The sequence below is a fragment of the Hypanus sabinus genome, unplaced genomic scaffold (assembly GCF_030144855.1).
Source record: "Hypanus sabinus isolate sHypSab1 unplaced genomic scaffold, sHypSab1.hap1 scaffold_184, whole genome shotgun sequence".
Taxonomy (NCBI): Eukaryota; Metazoa; Chordata; class Chondrichthyes; order Myliobatiformes; family Dasyatidae; genus Hypanus; species Hypanus sabinus.
The window spans coordinates 204,169-222,859 of record NW_026779928.1 but is presented as its reverse complement, the minus strand read 5'-3'; positions in this window follow the sequence as shown (position 1 = coordinate 222,859).

Below are 18,691 nucleotides of genomic sequence, written 5' to 3'. Positions count from 1 at the left end.
GTGTGGGTTCAGTGGTTTGTGAATGGGAAGTGTGGGATCAGTGGTTTGTGAATGGGATGTGTCGGGACAGTGTTGGTGATTGGGAATTGTTGGATTAGTTATGCGTGAATGGGAAGAGTGGGGTCGGTGGTTTGTGAATGGGACGTGTCGGGTCAGAGGTGTCTGAATGGGAAGTGTCGGATTACAGGTGTGTGAATGGGAAGTGTGGGTTCAGTGGTTTGTGAATGTGAAGTGTCCGGTCAGTTGTGTGTGAATGGGAACTGTCAGGTCAGTGATGTCTGAATGGGAAGTGTTTGGTCAGTGGTGTGTGAATGTGATGTGTCAGACAGTGGGTCGTGAATGGGAAGAGTTGGGTCAGTGTTTTGTGAATGGGAAGTGTCGGGTCAGTGGAGTGGGTTTGAGAAGTGTTGAATCAATGGTGGGTGAATATGAAGTTTCGGGTCAGTAGTATATGAATGGGAAGTGTTGCATCAGTGTTGTGCGTATGGGGAATTGTTGGATCAGGTGTTTTGTGAATGGGAACTGTTGGATCAGTGGTGTGTGAATTGGGAAGTGTTGGATCAGTGGTTTGTGAATGGGATGTGTTGGATCAGTGCTTTGTGCATGGGAAGTCAAGGATCAGTGGTCTGTGTATTGGGAAGTGTTGGATCAGTGGTGTGTGAATGCGGATGAGTTGGATATGTGGTGTGTGAATAGGAAGTGTGGGATCAGTGGTTTGTGAATGGGAAGTGTGGGATCAGTGATGTGTGAATGGGAAGTGTCAGGTCAGTGGAGTGTGAATGGGAAGTGTCAGGTCAGTGGTGTGTGAATGGGAAGAGTTGGGTCAGTGTCTGTGAATGGGAAGTGTCAGGTCATTGGAGTGTGAATGGGAAGTGTCAGGTCAGTGGTGTGTGAATGGGAAGAGTTGGGTCAGTGGGGTGTGAATGGGAAGTGTCGGATTACGGGTGTTTGAATGGGAAGAGTTGGGTCAGTGTCTGTGAATGGGAAGTGTCAGGTCAGTGGAGTGTGAATGGGAAGTGTCAGGTCAGTGGTGTGTGAATGGGAAGAGTTGGGTCATTGGTGCGTGAATGGGAACTGTCAGTTCAATGGTTTGTGAATGTGTCGTGTCGGTTATGTCGTGTGTGAATGGGAAATGTTGGACCAGTGGTTTGTGAATTGGATGTGCGGGTCAGAGGTGTCTGAATGGGAAGTTTCGGATTACAGGTGTGTGAATGGGAAGTGTGGGTTCAGTGGTTTGTGAATGGGAACTGTCCGGTCAGTTGTGTGTGAATGGGAACTGTCAGGTCAGTGGTTTGTGAATGGGACGTGTTGCATCAGTGGTGTGTGAATGGGGAGTGTTGGATTAGCGGTGTGTGAATGGAAAGTGTTTGGTCAGTGGTGTATGAATGGGATGTGTCGGACAGTGGTTTGTGAATGGGAAGTGTCGGGTCAGTGGGGTGTGAATGGGAAGTGTCGGACAGTGGTGTATGAATGGGAAATTTCAGGTCAGTAGGATATGAATGGGAAGTGTTGTATCAGTGTTGTGTAAATGGGGAAGAGTTGGAGCAGCGGTGTGTTAATTGGAAAGTTTTGGATCAGTGGTTTCTGAATGTTGAGTGTTGGATCACTGGTTTGTGAATGGGATGTGTTGGATCAGTGGTGTGTGAATTGGGAATTGTTGGATCAGTGATGTGTGATTGGGAAGTGTGGGATCAGTGGTCTGTGAATGGAGAGTGTTCGATCAGTGGTTTGTGAATGGGAAGTGTCTGGACAGTGGCCTGTGATTGGAAGTGTTGGGTATTTGGCGCGTGAATGGGAACTGTCAGTTCAATGGTTTGTGAATGGGACGTGTTCGATCAGTGGTTGGTGAAAGGGAAGTGTCGGATTACGGGTGTGTGAATGGGAAGTGTTGGATCAGTGGTGTGTGAATGGGAGGTGTTGGATCAGTGGTGTGTGAATGGGAGGTGTCAGGTCAGTGGTTTGTGAATGGGATGTGTTTTATCAATGGTTTGTGAATGGGAAGTCAAGGATCAGTGGTCTGTGAATTTGGAAGGGTTGGATCAGTGGTGTGTGAATGCGGATGAGTTGGATCTGTGGTGCGTGAATAGGAAGTGTGGGTTCAGTGATTGGTGAATGGGAAGTGTCGGGTCAGTAGTTTGTGAATGAGACGAGTCTGTTCATTGGTATGTGAATGGGAAGTGTCGGATCAGTGGTATGTGAATGGGAAGAGTCGGGTCAGTGGTTTGTGAATGGGACGTGTTTGATCAGTGGTGTGTGAATTGGGAAGTGTTGGATCAGTGGTCTGTGAACTGGGAAGTGTTGGATCAGTGATGTGTGAATGGGAAGTGTGGGATCAGTGGTTTATGAATGGTAAGTGTAGGGTCAGTGGTTTGTGAATGGGACGTGTTGGATCAGTTGTATGTGAATGGGGAGTGTTGGATTAGTGGTGTGTGAATGGGAAGTGTTTGGTTAGTGGTGTGTGAATGGGATGTGTCGGACAGTGGTTCGTGAATGGGAAGAGTTGGGTCAGTGTTTTGTGAATGGGAAGTGTAGGGTCAGTGGAGTGGGTTTGAGAAGTGTTGTATCAATGGTGGGTGAATACGAATTTTCGGGTCAGTAGTATATGAATGGGAAGTGTTGCATCAGTGTTGTGCGTATGGGGAATTGTTGGATCAGGTGTTTTGTGAATGGGAACTGTTGGATCAGTGGTGTGTCAATTGGGAAGTGTTGGATCAGTGGTTTGTGAATGGGAAGTGTTGGATCAGTGCTTTGTGCATGGGAAGTGTTGGATCAGTGCTTTGTGCATGGGAAGTCAAGGATCAGTGGTCTGTGTATTGGGAAGGGTTGGATCAGTGGTGTGTGAATGCGGATGAGTTGGATATGTGGTGTGTGAATAGGAAGTGTGGGTTCAGTGGTTTGTGAAAGGGAAGTGTGGGATCAGTGGTGTGTGAATGGGAAGTGTCAGGTCAGTGGGGTGTGACTGGGAAGTGTCAGGTCAGTGGTGTGTGAATGGGAAGAGTTGGGTCAGTGGTTTGTGAATGGGAAGTGTCGGGTCAGTGGAGTGGGTTAGAGTAGTGTTGGATCAATGGTGGGTGAATGTGAAGTTTCGGGTCAGTAGTATATGAATGGGAAGTGTTGCATCAGTGTTGTGTGTATGGGGAATTGTTGGATCAGTGTTTTGTGAATGGGTACTTTTGGATCAGCGGTGTTTGAATTGGGAAGTGTTGGATCAGTGGATTGTGAATGGGCTGTGTTGGATCAGTAGTTTGTGAATGGGAAGTCAAGGATCAGTGGTCTGTGTATTGGGAAGGTTTGGATCAGTGGTGTGTGAAAGGGAAGTGTTCTATCAGTGGTGTGTGAATTGGGAAGTGTTGGATCAGAGGTATGTGAATTAGGAAGTGTTGGATCAGTGGTGTGTGAATGGGAAGTTTCAGACAGTTGTTTGTGAATGTGCCGTGTCGGTTAAGTCGTGTGTGAATGGGAGGTGTTGGACCAGAGGTTTGTGAATTGGATGTGTCCGGTCAGAGGTGTCTGAATGGGAAGTGTCGGATTACTGGTGTGTGAATGGGAAGTGTGGTTCAGTGGTTTGCGAATGGGAAGTGTCCGGTCAGTTGTGTGTGAATGGGAACTGTCAGGTCAGTGGTTTGTGAATGGGGTGTGTTGGATCAGTGTTTGTTAATCGGATCTGTTGGATCAGTGGTGTGTGAACGTGGAAGTGTTGTATCAGTGGAGTGTGAAAGGGGAAGCGTTCTATCAGTTGTGTGTGAGTGGGAAGTGTTGGATCAGTGGTGAGTGAATGTGAAGTGTTGGATCATTGGTTTGTGACTGGGAAGTGTTGGATCAGTGGTGTCTGAATGGGAAGTGTCGGCTCAGTGGTGTGTGAATCGGAACTGTTTGATCATTGCTGTGTGAACGGGATAGTGTTGAATCAGTGGTGTGTGAATGGGAAGTGTTGGATCAGTGGTTTGTGAATGGGATGTGTTGGATCAGCGGTGTGTGAACGGAGAAGTTTTGTATCAGTAATGTGTGAATGGGAAGTGTCGGATTAGTGGTTTGTGAATGGGAAGTGTTGGATCAGTGGTGTGTGAATGGGAAGTGTTGGATCAGTGGTTTGTGACTGGGGAAGTGTTGGATTTTTGGTCTGTGATTGGGAAGGGTTGGATCATTGGCGTGTGAATGGGTAGTGTTGGAGCAAAGGTGTTTAACTGGGGAAGTGTTGGATTATTGGTGAGCGAAAGTGATGGGTTGGTCAGTGGTGTGTGAATGGGAAGTGTCGGATTAGTGGTTTGTGAATGGGAAGGGTTGGATCAGTGGAGTGTGAATGGGAAGTGTTGGATCATTGGCGTGTGAATGGGAAGTGTCGGATTAGTGGTTTGTGAATGGGAAGTGTTGGATCAGTGGTGTGTGAATGGAAAGTGTTGGATCAGTGGTTTGTGACTGGGGAAGTGTTGGATTTTTGGTCTGTGATTGGGAAGGGTTGGATCATTGGCGTGTGAATGGGTAGTGCTGGAGCAAAGGTGTTTAACTGGGGAAGTGTTGGATTATTGGTGAGCGAAAGTGATGTGTTGGTCAGTGGTGTGTGAAAGGGAAGTGTCGGATTAGTGGTTTGTGAATGGGAAGGGTTGGATCAGTGGAGTGTGAATGGGAAGTGTTGGATCATTGGCGTGTGAATGGGTAGTGTTGGAGCAAAGGGGTTTAACTGGGGAAGTGTTGGATTATTGGTGAGTGAAAGTGATGGGTTTGTCAGTGGTGTGTGAATGGGAAAGTGTTGGATCATTTGTGTGTGAATGAGAAGTTTTGGATCGGTGGAGTGTGAATGTGAAGTGTTCGATCAGTGGTTTGTGACTGGGAAGTGTTGGATCAGTGGTGTGTGAACGGGGAAGTGTTGGATCAGTGGTGTTTGAACGGGAACTGTTGGATTATTGGTGTATGAATGGGAAGTGTTTGATCAGTTGTGTGTGAAATGGATGTGTCGGATGAGTGGTTTGTGAATGTGAATTGTTGGATCAGTGGTGTGTGAACGGGGAAGTGTTGGATCAGTGGTGTTTGAACGGGAACTGTTGGATTATTGGTGTATGAATGGGAAGTGTTTGATCAGTTGTGTGTGAAATGGATGTGTCGGATGAGTGGTTTGTGAATGTGAATTGTTGGATCAGTGGTGTGTTAATGGGAACTGTTGGATCAGTGGTTTGTGAATGGGGAGGGTCGGGTCAGTGGTGAGTGAATGTGAAGTGTTGGATCAGTTGTGTGTGAACGGGGAAGTGTCTCTGTGGTGTGTGAACGGGGAAGTGTTGGATTATTGGTGAGTGAAAGTGATGGGTTTGTCAGTGGTGTGTGAATGGGAAAGTGTTGGATCATTTGTGTGTGAATGAGAAGTTTTGGATCGGTGGAGTGTGAATGTGAAGTGTTCGATCAGTGGTTTGTGTGTTGGAAGTGTTGGATCTGTGTTGTGTGAACGGGGAAGTGTTGCGTCAGTGGTGCGTGAATGGGGGGTGTTGGATGAGTGGTTTGTGGATGGGAATTGTTGCTTCAGTGGTTTCTGAATGGGAAGTGTAGGATCAGTGGTTTGTGAATGGGATGTGTTGGATCAGTGGTGTGTCAACGGGGAAGTGTTGTATCAGTGGTGTGTGAACGGGGAAGTGTTATATCAGTAATGTGTGAATGTGAAGTGTTGGATCAGTGGTGTGTGAACGGGGAAGTGTTGTATCAGTGGTGTGTGAACGGGGAAGTGTTATATCAGTAATGTGTGAATGTGAAGTGTTAGATCAGTGGTTTGTGAATGTAAAGTGTAGGGTCAGTGGTGGGTGAATGGGAAGTGTTGGATCAGTTGTGTGTGAACGGGGAAGTGTCTCTGTGGTGTGTGAACGGGGAAGTGTTGTATTAGTGGTGTGTGAAAGGGGATGTGTTGTATCAGTAATGTGTGAATGTGAAGTTTTGGATCAGTGGTTTGTGAATGGGTAGTGTTGGATAAGTGGTTTCTGAATGGGAAGTGTAGGATCAGTGGTTTGTGAATGGGATGTGTTGGATCAGTGGTGTGTGAACGGGGAAGTGTTGTATCAGTGGTGTGTGAACGGGGAAGTGTTGTATCAGTGGTGTGTGAACGGGGATGTGTTGTATCAGTAATGTCTGAATGGGAAGTGTTGGATCAGTGGTTTGTGAATGGGATGTGTTGGATCAGTGCTGTGTGAACGGGGAAGTGTTGTATCAGTGGTGTGTGAACGGGGAAGTGTTGTATCAGTAATGTGTGAGCGGAAAGTGTCGTATCTGTGGGGTGTGAATGGGAAGTGTTGGATCAGTGGTCTGTGAATGGGAAGTTTCGGGTCATTGGTGGGTGAATGGGAAGTGTCTCTGTGGTGTGTGAATGGGGAGGTGTTGGATCATTGGTTTGTGAACGGGGAAGTGTTGTATCAGTGGTGTGTGAACGGGGATGTGTTGTATCAGTAATGTGTGAATGGAATGTGTTGGATCAGTGGGGTGTGAATGGGGAGTATCGGCTCAGTGGTGTGTGAATGGGAATTGTTGGATCAGTGGTCTGTGAATGGGAAGTTTCTGGTCAGTGGTGGGTGAATGGGAAGTGTTGGATCAGTGGTGTCTGAACGGGGAAGTGTTTCTGTGGTGTGTGAATGGGGAATTGTTGGATCAGTGGTTTGTGTGTTGGAAGTGTTGGATCAGTGGTGTGTGAACGGGGAAGTGTTTCTGTGGTGTGTGAATGGGGAGTTGTTGGATCAGTGGTTTGTGTGTTGGAAGTGTTGGATCAGTGTTGTGTGAACGGGATAGTGTTGAATCAGTGGTGTGTTAATGGGAACTGTTGGATCAGTGGTTTGTGAATGGGAAGTGTCGGGTCAGTGGTGAGTGAATGTGAAGTGTCGGACAGTGGTGTGTGACTGTGAAGTGTCGGACAGTGGTTTGTGAATGGGAAGTGTTGGATCAGCGGTGTGTGAACGGAGAAGTTTTGTATCAGTAATGTGTGAATGGGAAGTGTCGGATTAGTGGTTTGTGAATGGGAAGTGTTGGATCAGTGGTGTGCGAACGGGGAAGTTTTGTATCAGTAATGTGTGAATGGCAAGTGTCGGATTAGTGGTTTGTGAATGGGAAGTGTTGGATCAGTGAGGTGTTAATGGGAAGTGTCGGATGAGGGGTTTCTGAATGGGAAATGTCGGGTCAGTGGTATGTGGATGGGAAGTGTTGGATCAGTGGTTTGTGACTGGGGAAGTGTTGGATTATTGGTGTGTGATTGGGAAGGGTTGGATCAGTGGTTTGTGACTGGGGAAGTGTTGGATTATTGGTTTGTGATTGGGAAGGGTTGGATCAGTGGAGTGTGAATGGGAAGGGTTGGATCAGTGGTGTGTGAATGGGAAGTGTTGGATCAGTGGTGTGTGATTGGGAGGGGTTGGATCAGTGGGCTGTGAATGGGAAGTGTTGGATCATTGGCGTGTGAATGGGTAGTGTTGGAGCAAAGGTGTTTAACTGGGGAAGTGTTGGATTATTGGTGAGTGATAGTGATGGGTTGGTCAGTGGTGTGTGAATGGGGAAGTGTTGGATCATTTGTGTGTGAATGAGAAGTTTTGGATCAGTGGAGTGAGAATGTGAAGTTTTGGATCAGTGGTTTGTGAATGGGACGTGTTGGATCAGTGGTTTGTGAATGGGAAGAGTCGGGACAGTGGAGAGTGAATGGGAAGTGTTGGATCAGTGTTTGTGAATCGGATCTGTTGGATCAGTGGTGTGTGAACGTGGAAGTGTTGTAGCAGTGGAGTGTTAAAGGGGAAGCGTTCTATCAGTGGTTTGTGACTGGGATGTGTTGGATCAGTGGTGTGTGAATGGGAAGTGTCGGCTCAGTGGTGTGTGAATCGGAACTGTTTGATCATTGCTGTGTGAACGGGAGAGTGTTGAATCAGTGGTGTGTGAATGGGAAGTGTTGGATCAGTGGTTTGTGAATGGGATGTGTTGGATCAGCGGTGTGTGAACGGAGAAGTTTTGTATCAGTAATGTGTGAATGGGAAGTGTCGGATTAGTGGTTTGTGAATGGGAAGTGTTGGATCAGTGGTGTGCGAATGGGAAGTGTTGGATCAGTGGTTTGTGACTGGGGAAGTGTTGGATTATTGGTGTGTGATTGGGAAGGGTTGGATCAGTGGGATGTGAATGGGAAGTGTTGGATCATTGGCGTGTGAATGGGTAGTGCTGGAGCAAAGGTGTTTAACTGGGGAAGTGTTGGATTATTGGTGAGTGAAAGTGATGGGTTGGTCAGTGGTGTGTGAATGGGGAAGTGTTGGATCATTTGTGTGTGAATGAGAAGTTTTGGATCAGTGGAGTGTGAAAGTGAAGTGTTGGATCAGTGGAGTGTGAATGGAAGAGTCGGGACAGTGGTGAGTGAATGGGAAGTGTTGGATCAGTGTTTGTGAATCGGATCTGTTGGATCAGTGGTGTGTGAACGTGGAAGTGTTGTATCAGTGGAGTGTGAAAGGGGAAGCGTTGTATCAGTTGTGTGTGAGTGGGAACTGTTGGATCAGTGGTGAGTGAATGTGAAGTGTTGGATCACTGGTTTGTGACTGGGAAGTGTTGCATCAGTGGTGTGTGAACGGGGAAGTGTTGTATCAGTGCAGTGTGAATGGGGAGGTGTTGGATCATTGGTGTGTGAACGGGGAAGTGTTGTATCAGTGGTGTGTGAACGGGGATGTGTTGTATCAGTAATGTGTGAATGGGAAGTGTTGGATCAGTGGTTTGTGACTGGGGAAGTGTTGGATCAGTGGTGAGTGAATGTGAAGTGTCGGATCAGTGGCGTTTGAACGGGAAGTGTTGTATCAGTGGTGTGTGAATGGGATGTGTTGGTACAGTGGTGTGTGAACGGGGAAGTGTTGTATCAGTAATGTGTGAACGGAAAGTGTTGTATCAGTGGGGAGTGAATGGGAAGTGTTGGATCAGTGGTCTGTGAATGGGAAGTTTCGGGTCAGTGGTGGGTGAATGGGAAGTGTTGGATCAGTGGTGTGTGAACGGGGATGTGTTGTATCAGTAATGTGTGAATGGGAATTGTTGGATCAGTGGGGTGTGAATGGGAAGTGTCGGGTTAGTGGTGTGTGAATCGGAACTGTTTGATCATTGCTGTGTGAACAGGGTAGTGTTGAATCAGTGGAGTGTGAATGGGAAGTGTTGGATCAGCGGTGTGTGAACGGAGAAGTTTTGTATCAGTAATGTCTGAATGGCAAGTGTCGGATTTGTGGTTTGTGAATGGGAAGTGTTGCATAAGTGGGGTGTTAGTGGGAAGTGTCGGTTCAGGGGTTTCTGAATGGGAAATGTCGGGTCAGTGGTGTGTGGATGGGAAGGGTTGGATCAGTGGGCTGTGAATAGGAAGTGTTGGATCATTGGCGTGTGAATGGGTAGTGTTGGATCATTTGTGTGTGAATGAGAAGTTTTGGATTAGTGGAGTGAGAATGTGAAGTGTTGGATCAGTCGTTTGTGAATGGGACGTGTTGGAGCAGTGGTTTGTGAATGGGAAGAGTCGGCACAATGGAGAGTGTATGGGAAGTGTTGGATCAGTGTTTGTGAATCGGATCTGTTGGATCAGTGGTGTATGAACGTGGAAGTGTTGTATCAGTGGTGTGTGAACGGGGATGTGTTGTATCAGTAATGTGTGAATGGGAAGTGTTGGATCAGTGGTGTGTGAATGGGAAGTGTTGGATCAGTGGTTTGTGACTGGGGAAGTGTTGGATCAGTGGTGAGTGAATGTGAAGTGTTGGATCAGTGGCGTTTGAACGGGAAGGGTTGTATCAGTGGTGTGTGAATGGGATGTGTTGGTACAGTGGTGTGTGAACGGGGAAGTGTTGTATCAGTGGTGTGTGAACGGGGAAGTGTTGTATCAGTAATGTGTGAACGGAAAGTGTTGTATCAGTGGGGAGTGAATGGGAAGTGTTGGATCACTGGTCTGTGAATGGGAAGTTTCGGGTCAGTGGTGGGTGAATGGGAAGTGTTGGATCAGTGGTGTGTGAACGGGGATGTGTTGTATCAGTAATGTTTGAATGGGAAGTGTTGGATCAGTGGGGTGTGAATGGGAAGTGTTGGCTTAGTGGTGTGTGAATCGGAACTGTTTGATCATTGCTGTGTGAACAGGGTAGTGTTGAATCATGGGAGTGTGAATGGGAAGTGTTGGATCAGCGGTGTGTGAACGGAGAAGTTTTGTATCAGTAATGTGTGAATGGCAAGTGTCGGATTTGTGGTTTGTGAATGGGGAGTGTCGGGTCAGTGGTGAGTGAATGTGAAGTGTCGGACAGTGGTGTGTGAATGTGAAGTGTCGGACAGTGGTTTGTGAATGGGAAGTGTTGGATCAGTGGTTTGTGAATGGGATGTGTTGGATCAGTGGTGTGTGAACGGAGAACTTTTGTATCAGTAGTGGTGAGTGCTGGATCAGTGGTTTGTGTGTTGGATGTGTGGGATCTGTGTTGTGTGAACGGGGAAGTGTTGTGTCAGTGGTGTGTGGATGTGAATTGCTGGATCAGTGGTTTCTGAATGGGAAGTGTAGGATCAGTGGTGTGTGAATCGGAACTGTTTGATCATTGCTGTGTGAACGGGATAGTGTTGAATCAGTGGTTTGTGAATGGGGAGTGTGGGTTCAGTGGTTTGTGAATGGGAAGTGTCGTGTCAGTGGTGTGTGAATGGGAAGTTTCGGACAGTTGTTTGTGAATGTGTCGTGTCGGTTATGTCGTGTGTGAATGGGAAATGTTGGACCAGTGGTTTGTGAATTGGATGTGTCGGGTCAGAGGTGACTGAATGGGAAGTTTCGGATTACAGGTGTGTGAATGGGAAGTGTGGGTTCAGTGGTTTGTGAATGGGAACTGTCCGGTCGGTTGTGTGTGAATGGGAACTGTCAGGTCAGTGGCTTGTGAATGGGACGTGTTGCATCAGTGGTGTGTGAATGGGGAGTGTTGGATTAGCGGTGTGTGAATGGAAAGTGTTTGGTCAGTGGTGTGTGAATGGGATGTGTCGGACAGTGGTTTGTGAATGGGAAGTGTCGGGTCAGTGGGGTGTGAATGGGAAGTGTCGGACAGTGGTGTATGAATGGGAAATTTCAGGTCAGTAGGATATGAATGGGAAGCGTTGTATCAGTGTTGTGTAAATGGGGAAGAGTTGCAGCAGCGGTGTGTTAATTGGAAAGTTTTGGATCAGTGGTTTCTGAATGTTGAGTGTTGGATCACTGGTTTGTGAATGGGATGTGTTGGATCAGTGGTGTGTGAATTGGGAATTGTTGGATCAGTGGTCTGTGAACTGGGAAGTGTTGGATCAGTGATGTGTGATTGGGAAGTGTGGGATCAGTGGTCTGTGAATGGAGAGTGTTCGATCAGTGGTTTGTGAATGGGAAGTGTCTGGACAGTGGCCTGTGATTGGAAGTGTTGGGTATTTGGCGCGTGAATGGGAACTGTCAGTTCAATGGTTTGTGAATGGGACGTGTTCGATCAGTGGTTGGTGAAAGGGAAGTGTCGGTTTAGAGGTGTCTGAATGGGAAGTGTCGGATTACGGGTGTGTGAATGGGAAGTGTTGGATCAGTGGTGTGTGAATGGGAGGTGTCAGGTCAGTGGTTTGTGAATGGGATGTGTTTTATCAATGGTTTGTGAATGGGAAGTCAAGGATCAGTGGTCTGTGAATTTGGAAGGGTTGGATCAGTGGTGTGTGAATGCGGATGAGTTGGATCTGTGGTGCGTGAATAGGAAGTGTGGGTTCAGTGATTGGTTAATGGGAAGTGTCGGGTCAGTAGTTTGTGAATGAGACGAGTCTGTTCATTGGTATGTGAATGGGAAGTGTCGGATCAGTGGTATGTGAATGGGAAGAGTCGGGTCAGTGGTTTGTGAATGGGACGTGTTGGATCAGTGGTGTGTGAATTGGGAAGTGTTGGATCAGTGGTCTGTGAACTGGGAAGTGTTGGATCAGTGATGTGTGAATGGGAAGTGTGGGATCAGTGGTTTGTGAATGGAGAGTGTCGGATCAGAGGTTTGTGAATGGGAAGTGTCTGGACAATGGCCTGTGATTGGAAGTGTTGGGTCATTGGTGCGTGGATGGGAACTGTCAGGTCAGTGGTTTGTGAATGGGTCGTGGTGCATCAGTGGTGTGTGAATGGGAAGTGTTGGATTAATGGTGTGTGAATGGGATGTGTTTGGTCAGTGGTGTATGAATGGGAAGTTTCGGGTCAGTAGGATATGAATGGGAAGTGTTGTATCAGTGTTGTGTAAATGGGGAAGAGTTGGAGCAGTGGTGTGTTAATTGGGAAGTGTGGGATCAGTGGACTGTGAATGGAGAGTGTCGGATCAGTGCTTTGTGAATGGGAAGTGTCGGGACAGTGGCCTGTGATTGGAAGTGTTGGGTCATTGGTGCGTGAATGGGAACTGTCAGTTCAATGGTTTGTGAATGGGACGTGTTGGATCAGTGGTTGGTGAATGGGAAGTGTCGGTTTAGAAGTGTCTGAATGGGAAGTGTACGGTCTGTGGAGTGGGATTGAGAAATGTTGGATCAATGGTGGGTGTATGTGAAGTTTCGGGTCAGAAGTATATGAATGGGAAGTGTTGCGTCAGTGTTGTGTATATGAGGAAGTGTTGGATCAGCGGTTTGTGAATGGGTACTTTTGGATCAGTGGTTTGTGAATGGGAAGTCAAGGATCAGTGGTCTGTGAATTGCGAAGCGTTGGATCAGTGGTGTGTGAATGGGTAGTGTTGGATCAGTGGTTTGTGAATGCGGATGAGTTGGATCTGTGGTGCGTGAATAGGAAGTGTGGGTTCAGTGGTTTGTGAATGGGAAGTGTGGGATCAGTGGTGTGTGAAAGGGAAGTGTTCGATCAGTGCTGTGTGAATTGGGAAGTGTTGGATCAGTGGTGTGTGAATTGGGAAGTGTTGGATCAGTAGTCTGTGAACTGGGAAGTGTTGGATCAGTGATGTGTGAATGGGAAGTGTGGGATCAGTGGTTTGTGAATGGAGAGTGTCGGATCAGCAGTTTGTGAATGGGAAGTGTCTGGACAGTGGCCTGTGATTGGAAGTGTTGTGTCATTGGTGCGTGAATGGGAACTGTCAGTTCAATGGTTTGTGAATGGGACGTGTTGGATCAGTGGTTGGTGAATGGGAAGTGTCGGTTTAGAAGTGTCTGAATGGGAAGTGTACGGTCTGTGGAGTGGGATTGAGAAATGTTGGATCAATGGTGGGTGTATGTGAAGTTTCGGGTCAGAAGTATATGAATGGGAAGTGTTGCGTCAGTGTTGTGTATATGAGGAAGTGTTGGATCAGCGGTTTGTGAATGGGTACTTTTGGATCAGTGGTTTGTGAATGGGAAGTCAAGGATCAGTGGTCTGTGAATTGCGAAGCGTTGGATCAGTGGTGTGTGAATGGGTAGTGTTGGATCAGTGGTTTGTGAATGCGGATGAGTTGGATCTGTGGTGCGTGAATAGGAAGTGTGGGTTCAGTGGTTTGTGAATGGGAAGTGTGGGATCAGTGGTGTGTGAAAGGGAAGTGTTCGATCAGTGCTGTGTGAATTGGGAAGTGTTGGATCAGTGGTGTGTGAATTGGGAAGTGTTGGATCAGTAGTCTGTGAACTGGGAAGTGTTGGATCAGTGATGTGTGAATGGGAAGTGTGGGATCAGTGGTTTGTGAATGGAGAGTGTCGGATCAGCAGTTTGTGAATGGGAAGTGTCTGGACAGTGGCCTGTGATTGGAAGTGTTGTGTCATTGGTGCGTGAATGGGAACTGTCAGTTCAGTGGTTTGTGAATGGGACGTGTTGGATCAGTGATTGGTGAATGTGAAGTGTCGGTTCAGAGGTGCCTAAATGGGAAGTGTCGGATGACGGGTGTGTGAATGGGAAGTGTTGGATCTGTGGTGTGTGAATGGGAAGAGTTGGGTCAGTGTTTTGTGATTGGGAAGTGTCGGGTCAGTGGAGTGGGTTTGAGAAGTGTTGGATCAATGGTGGGTGAAAGTGAAGTTTCGGGTCAGTAGTATATGAATGGAAAGTGTTGCATCAGTGTTGTGTGTATGGGGAATTGTTGGATCAGGTGTTTTGTGAATGGGGGCTGTTGGATCAGTGGTGTGTGAATTGGGAAGTGTTGGATCAGTGGTTTGTGAATGGGCAGTGTTGGATTAGTGGTTTGTGCATGGGAAGTCAAGGATCAGTGGTCTGTGTATTGGGAAGGGTTGGATCAGTGGTGTGTGAAAGGGAAGTGTTGGATCAGTGGTGTGTGAATGGGAAACGTGGGTTCAGTGGTTTGTGAATGGGAAGTGTCGTGTCAGTGTTGTGTGAAAGGGAACTGTCAGGTGAGTGGTTTGTGTATGGGAAGTGTCGGGTCAGTGGAGTGTGAAGGGGACGTTTCGGACAGTTGTTTGTGAATGTGTCGTGTCGGTTATGTCGTGTGTGAATGGGAAATGTTGGACCAGTGTTTTGTGATTTGGGAAGGGTTGGATCAGTGGTGTGTGAATGCGGATGAGTTGGATAGGTGGTGTGTGAATAGGAAGTGTGGGTTCAGTGGTTTGTGAATGGGAAGTGTGGGATCAGTGGAGTGTGAATGGGAAGTGTCAGGTCAATGGAGTGTGAATGGGAAGTGTCAGGTCAGTGGTGTGTGAATGGGAAGAGTTGGGTCAGTGGTTTGTGAATGGGAAGTGTCGGGTCAGTGGAGTGGGTTTGAGATGTGTTGGATCAGTGGTGTGTGAACGGGGAAGTGTTGTATCAGTAATGTGTGAACGGAAAGTGTTGTATCAGTGGGGAGTGAATGGGAAGTGTTGGATCAGTGGTCTGTGAATGGGAAGTTTCGGGTCAGTGGTGGGTGAATGGGAAGTGTTGGATCAGTGGTGTGTGAACGGGGATGTGTTGTATCAGTAATGTGTGAATGGGAATTGTTGGATCAGTGGGGTGTGAATGGGAAGTGTCGGGTTAGTGGTGTGTGAATCGGAACTGTTTGATCATTGCTGTGTGAACAGGGTAGTGTTGAATCAGTGGAGTGTGAATGGGAAGTGTTGGATCAGCGGTGTGTGAACGGAGAAGTTTTGTATCAGTAATGTCTGAATGGCAAGTGTCGGATTTGTGGTTTGTGAATGGGAAGTGTTGCATAAGTGGGGTGTTAGTGGGAAGTGTCGGTTCAGGGGTTTCTGAATGGGAAATGTCGGGTCAGTGGTGTGTGGATGGGAAGGGTTGGATCAGTGGGCTGTGAATAGGAAGTGTTGGATCATTGGCGTGTGAATGGGTAGTGTTGGATCATTTGTGTGTGAATGAGAAGTTTTGGATTAGTGGAGTGAGAATGTGAAGTGTTGGATCAGTCGTTTGTGAATGGGACGTGTTGGAGCAGTGGTTTGTGAATGGGAAGAGTCGGCACAATGGAGAGTGTATGGGAAGTGTTGGATCAGTGTTTGTGAATCGGATCTGTTGGATCAGTGGTGTATGAACGTGGAAGTGTTGTATCAGTGGTGTGTGAACGGGGATGTGTTGTATCAGTAATGTGTGAATGGGAAGTGTTGGATCAGTGGTGTGTGAATGGGAAGTGTTGGATCAGTGGTTTGTGACTGGGGAAGTGTTGGATCAGTGGTGAGTGAATGTGAAGTGTTGGATCAGTGGCGTTTGAACGGGAAGGGTTGTATCAGTGGTGTGTGAATGGGATGTGTTGGTACAGTGGTGTGTGAACGGGGAAGTGTTGTATCAGTGGTGTGTGAACGGGAAGTGTTGTATCAGTAATGTGTGAACGGAAAGTGTTGTATCAGTGGGGAGTGAATGGGAAGTGTTGGATCACTGGTCTGTGAATGGGAAGTTTCGGGTCAGTGGTGGGTGAATGGGAAGTGTTGGATCAGTGGTGTGTGAACGGGGATGTGTTGTATCAGTAATGTTTGAATGGGAAGTGTTGGATCAGTGGGGTGTGAATGGGAAGTGTTGGCTTAGTGGTGTGTGAATCGGAACCTGTTTGATCATTGCTGTGTGAACAGGGTAGTGTTGAATCATGGGAGTGTGAATGGGAAGTGTTGGATCAGCGGTGTGTGAACGGAGAAGTTTTGTATCAGTAATGTGTGAATGGCAAGTGTCGGATTTGTGGTTTGTGAATGGGGAGTGTCGGGTCAGTGGTGAGTGAATGTGAAGTGTCGGACAGTGGTGTGTGAATGTGAAGTGTCGGACAGTGGTTTGTGAATGGGAAGTGTTGGATCAGTGGTTTGTGAATGGGATGTGTTGGATCAGTGGTGTGTGAACGGAGAACTTTTGTATCAGTAGTGGTGAGTGCTGGATCAGTGGTTTGTGTGTTGGATGTGTGGGATCTGTGTTGTGTGAACGGGGAAGTGTTGTGTCAGTGGTGTGTGGATGTGAATTGCTGGATCAGTGGTTTCTGAATGGGAAGTGTAGGATCAGTGGTGTGTGAATCGGAACTGTTTGATCATTGCTGTGTGAACGGGATAGTGTTGAATCAGTGGTTTGTGAATGGGGAGTGTGGGTTCAGTGGTTTGTGAATGGGAAGTGTCGTGTCAGTGGTGTGTGAATGGGAAGTTTCGGACAGTTGTTTGTGAATGTGTCGTGTCGGTTATGTCGTGTGTGAATGGGAAATGTTGGACCAGTGGTTTGTGAATTGGATGTGTCGGGTCAGAGGTGACTGAATGGGAAGTTTCGGATTACAGGTGTGTGAATGGGAAGTGTGGGTTCAGTGGTTTGTGAATGGGAACTGTCCGGTCGGTTGTGTGTGAATGGGAACTGTCAGGTCAGTGGCTTGTGAATGGGACGTGTTGCATCAGTGGTGTGTGAATGGGGAGTGTTGGATTAGCGGTGTGTGAATGGAAAGTGTTTGGTCAGTGGTGTGTGAATGGGATGTGTCGGACAGTGGTTTGTGAATGGGAAGTGTCGGGTCAGTGGGGTGTGAATGGGAAGTGTCGGACAGTGGTGTATGAATGGGAAATTTCAGGTCAGTAGGATATGAATGGGAAGCGTTGTATCAGTGTTGTGTAAATGGGGAAGAGTTGCAGCAGCGGTGTGTTAATTGGAAAGTTTTGGATCAGTGGTTTCTGAATGTTGAGTGTTGGATCACTGGTTTGTGAATGGGATGTGTTGGATCAGTGGTGTGTGAATTGGGAACTGTTGGATCAGTGGTCTGTGAACTGGGAAGTGTTGGATCAGTGATGTGTGATTGGGAAGTGTGGGATCAGTGGTCTGTGAATGGAGAGTGTTCGATCAGTGGTTTGTGAATGGGAAGTGTCTGGACAGTGGCCTGTGATTGGAAGTGTTGGGTATTTGGCGCGTGAATGGGAACTGTCAGTTCAATGGTTTGTGAATGGGACGTGTTCGATCAGTGGTTGGTGAAAGGGAAGTGTCGGTTTAGAGGTGTCTGAATGGGAAGTGTCGGATTACGGGTGTGTGAATGGGAAGTGTTGGATCAGTGGTGTGTGAATGGGAGGTGTCAGGTCAGTGGTTTGTGAATGGGATGTGTTTTATCAATGGTTTGTGAATGGGAAGTCAAGGATCAGTGGTCTGTGAATTTGGAAGGGTTGGATCAGTGGTGTGTGAATGCGGATGAGTTGGATCTGTGGTGCGTGAATAGGAAGTGTGGGTTCAGTGATTGGTTAATGGGAAGTGTCGGGTCAGTAGTTTGTGAATGAGACGAGTCTGTTCATTGGTATGTGAATGGGAAGTGTCGGATCAGTGGTATGTGAATGGGAAGAGTCGGGTCAGTGGTTTGTGAATGGGACGTGTTGGATCAGTGGTGTGTGAATTGGGAAGTGTTGGATCAGTGGTCTGTGAACTGGGAAGTGTTGGATCAGTGATGTGTGAATGGGAAGTGTGGGATCAGTGGTTTGTGAATGGAGAGTGTCGGATCAGAGGTTTGTGAATGGGAAGTGTCTGGACAATGGCCTGTGATTGGAAGTGTTGGGTCATTGGTGCGTGGATGGGAACTGTCAGGTCAGTGGTTTGTGAATGGGTCGTGGTGCATCAGTGGTGTGTGAATGGGAAGTGTTGGATTAATGGTGTGTGAATGGGATGTGTTTGGTCAGTGGTGTATGAATGGGAAGTTTCGGGTCAGTAGGATATGAATGGGAAGTGTTGTATCAGTGTTGTGTAAATGGGGAAGAGTTGGAGCAGTGGTGTGTTAATTGGGAAGTGTGGGATCAGTGGACTGTGAATGGAGAGTGTCGGATCAGTGCTTTGTGAATGGGAAGTGTCGGGACAGTGGCCTGTGATTGGAAGTGTTGGGTCATTGGTGCGTGAATGGGAACTGTCAGTTCAATGGTTTGTGAATGGGACGTGTTGGATCAGTGGTTGGTGAATGGGAAGTGTCGGTTTAGAAGTGTCTGAATGGGAAGTGTACGGTCTGTGGAGTGGGATTGAGAAATGTTGGATCAATGGTGGGTGTATGTGAAGTTTCGGGTCAGAAGTATATGAATGGGAAGTGTTGCGTCAGTGTTGTGTATATGAGGAAGTGTTGGATCAGCGGTTTGTGAATGGGTACTTTTGGATCAGTGGTTTGTGAATGGGAAGTCAAGGATCAGTGGTCTGTGAATTGCGAAGCGTTGGATCAGTGGTGTGTGAATGGGTAGTGTTGGATCAGTGGTTTGTGAATGCGGATGAGTTGGATCTGTGGTGCGTGAATAGGAAGTGTGGGTTCAGTGGTTTGTGAATGGGAAGTGTGGGATCAGTGGTGTGTGAAAGGGAAGTGTTCGATCAGTGCTGTGTGAATTGGGAAGTGTTGGATCAGTGGTGTGTGAATTGGGAAGTGTTGGATCAGTAGTCTGTGAACTG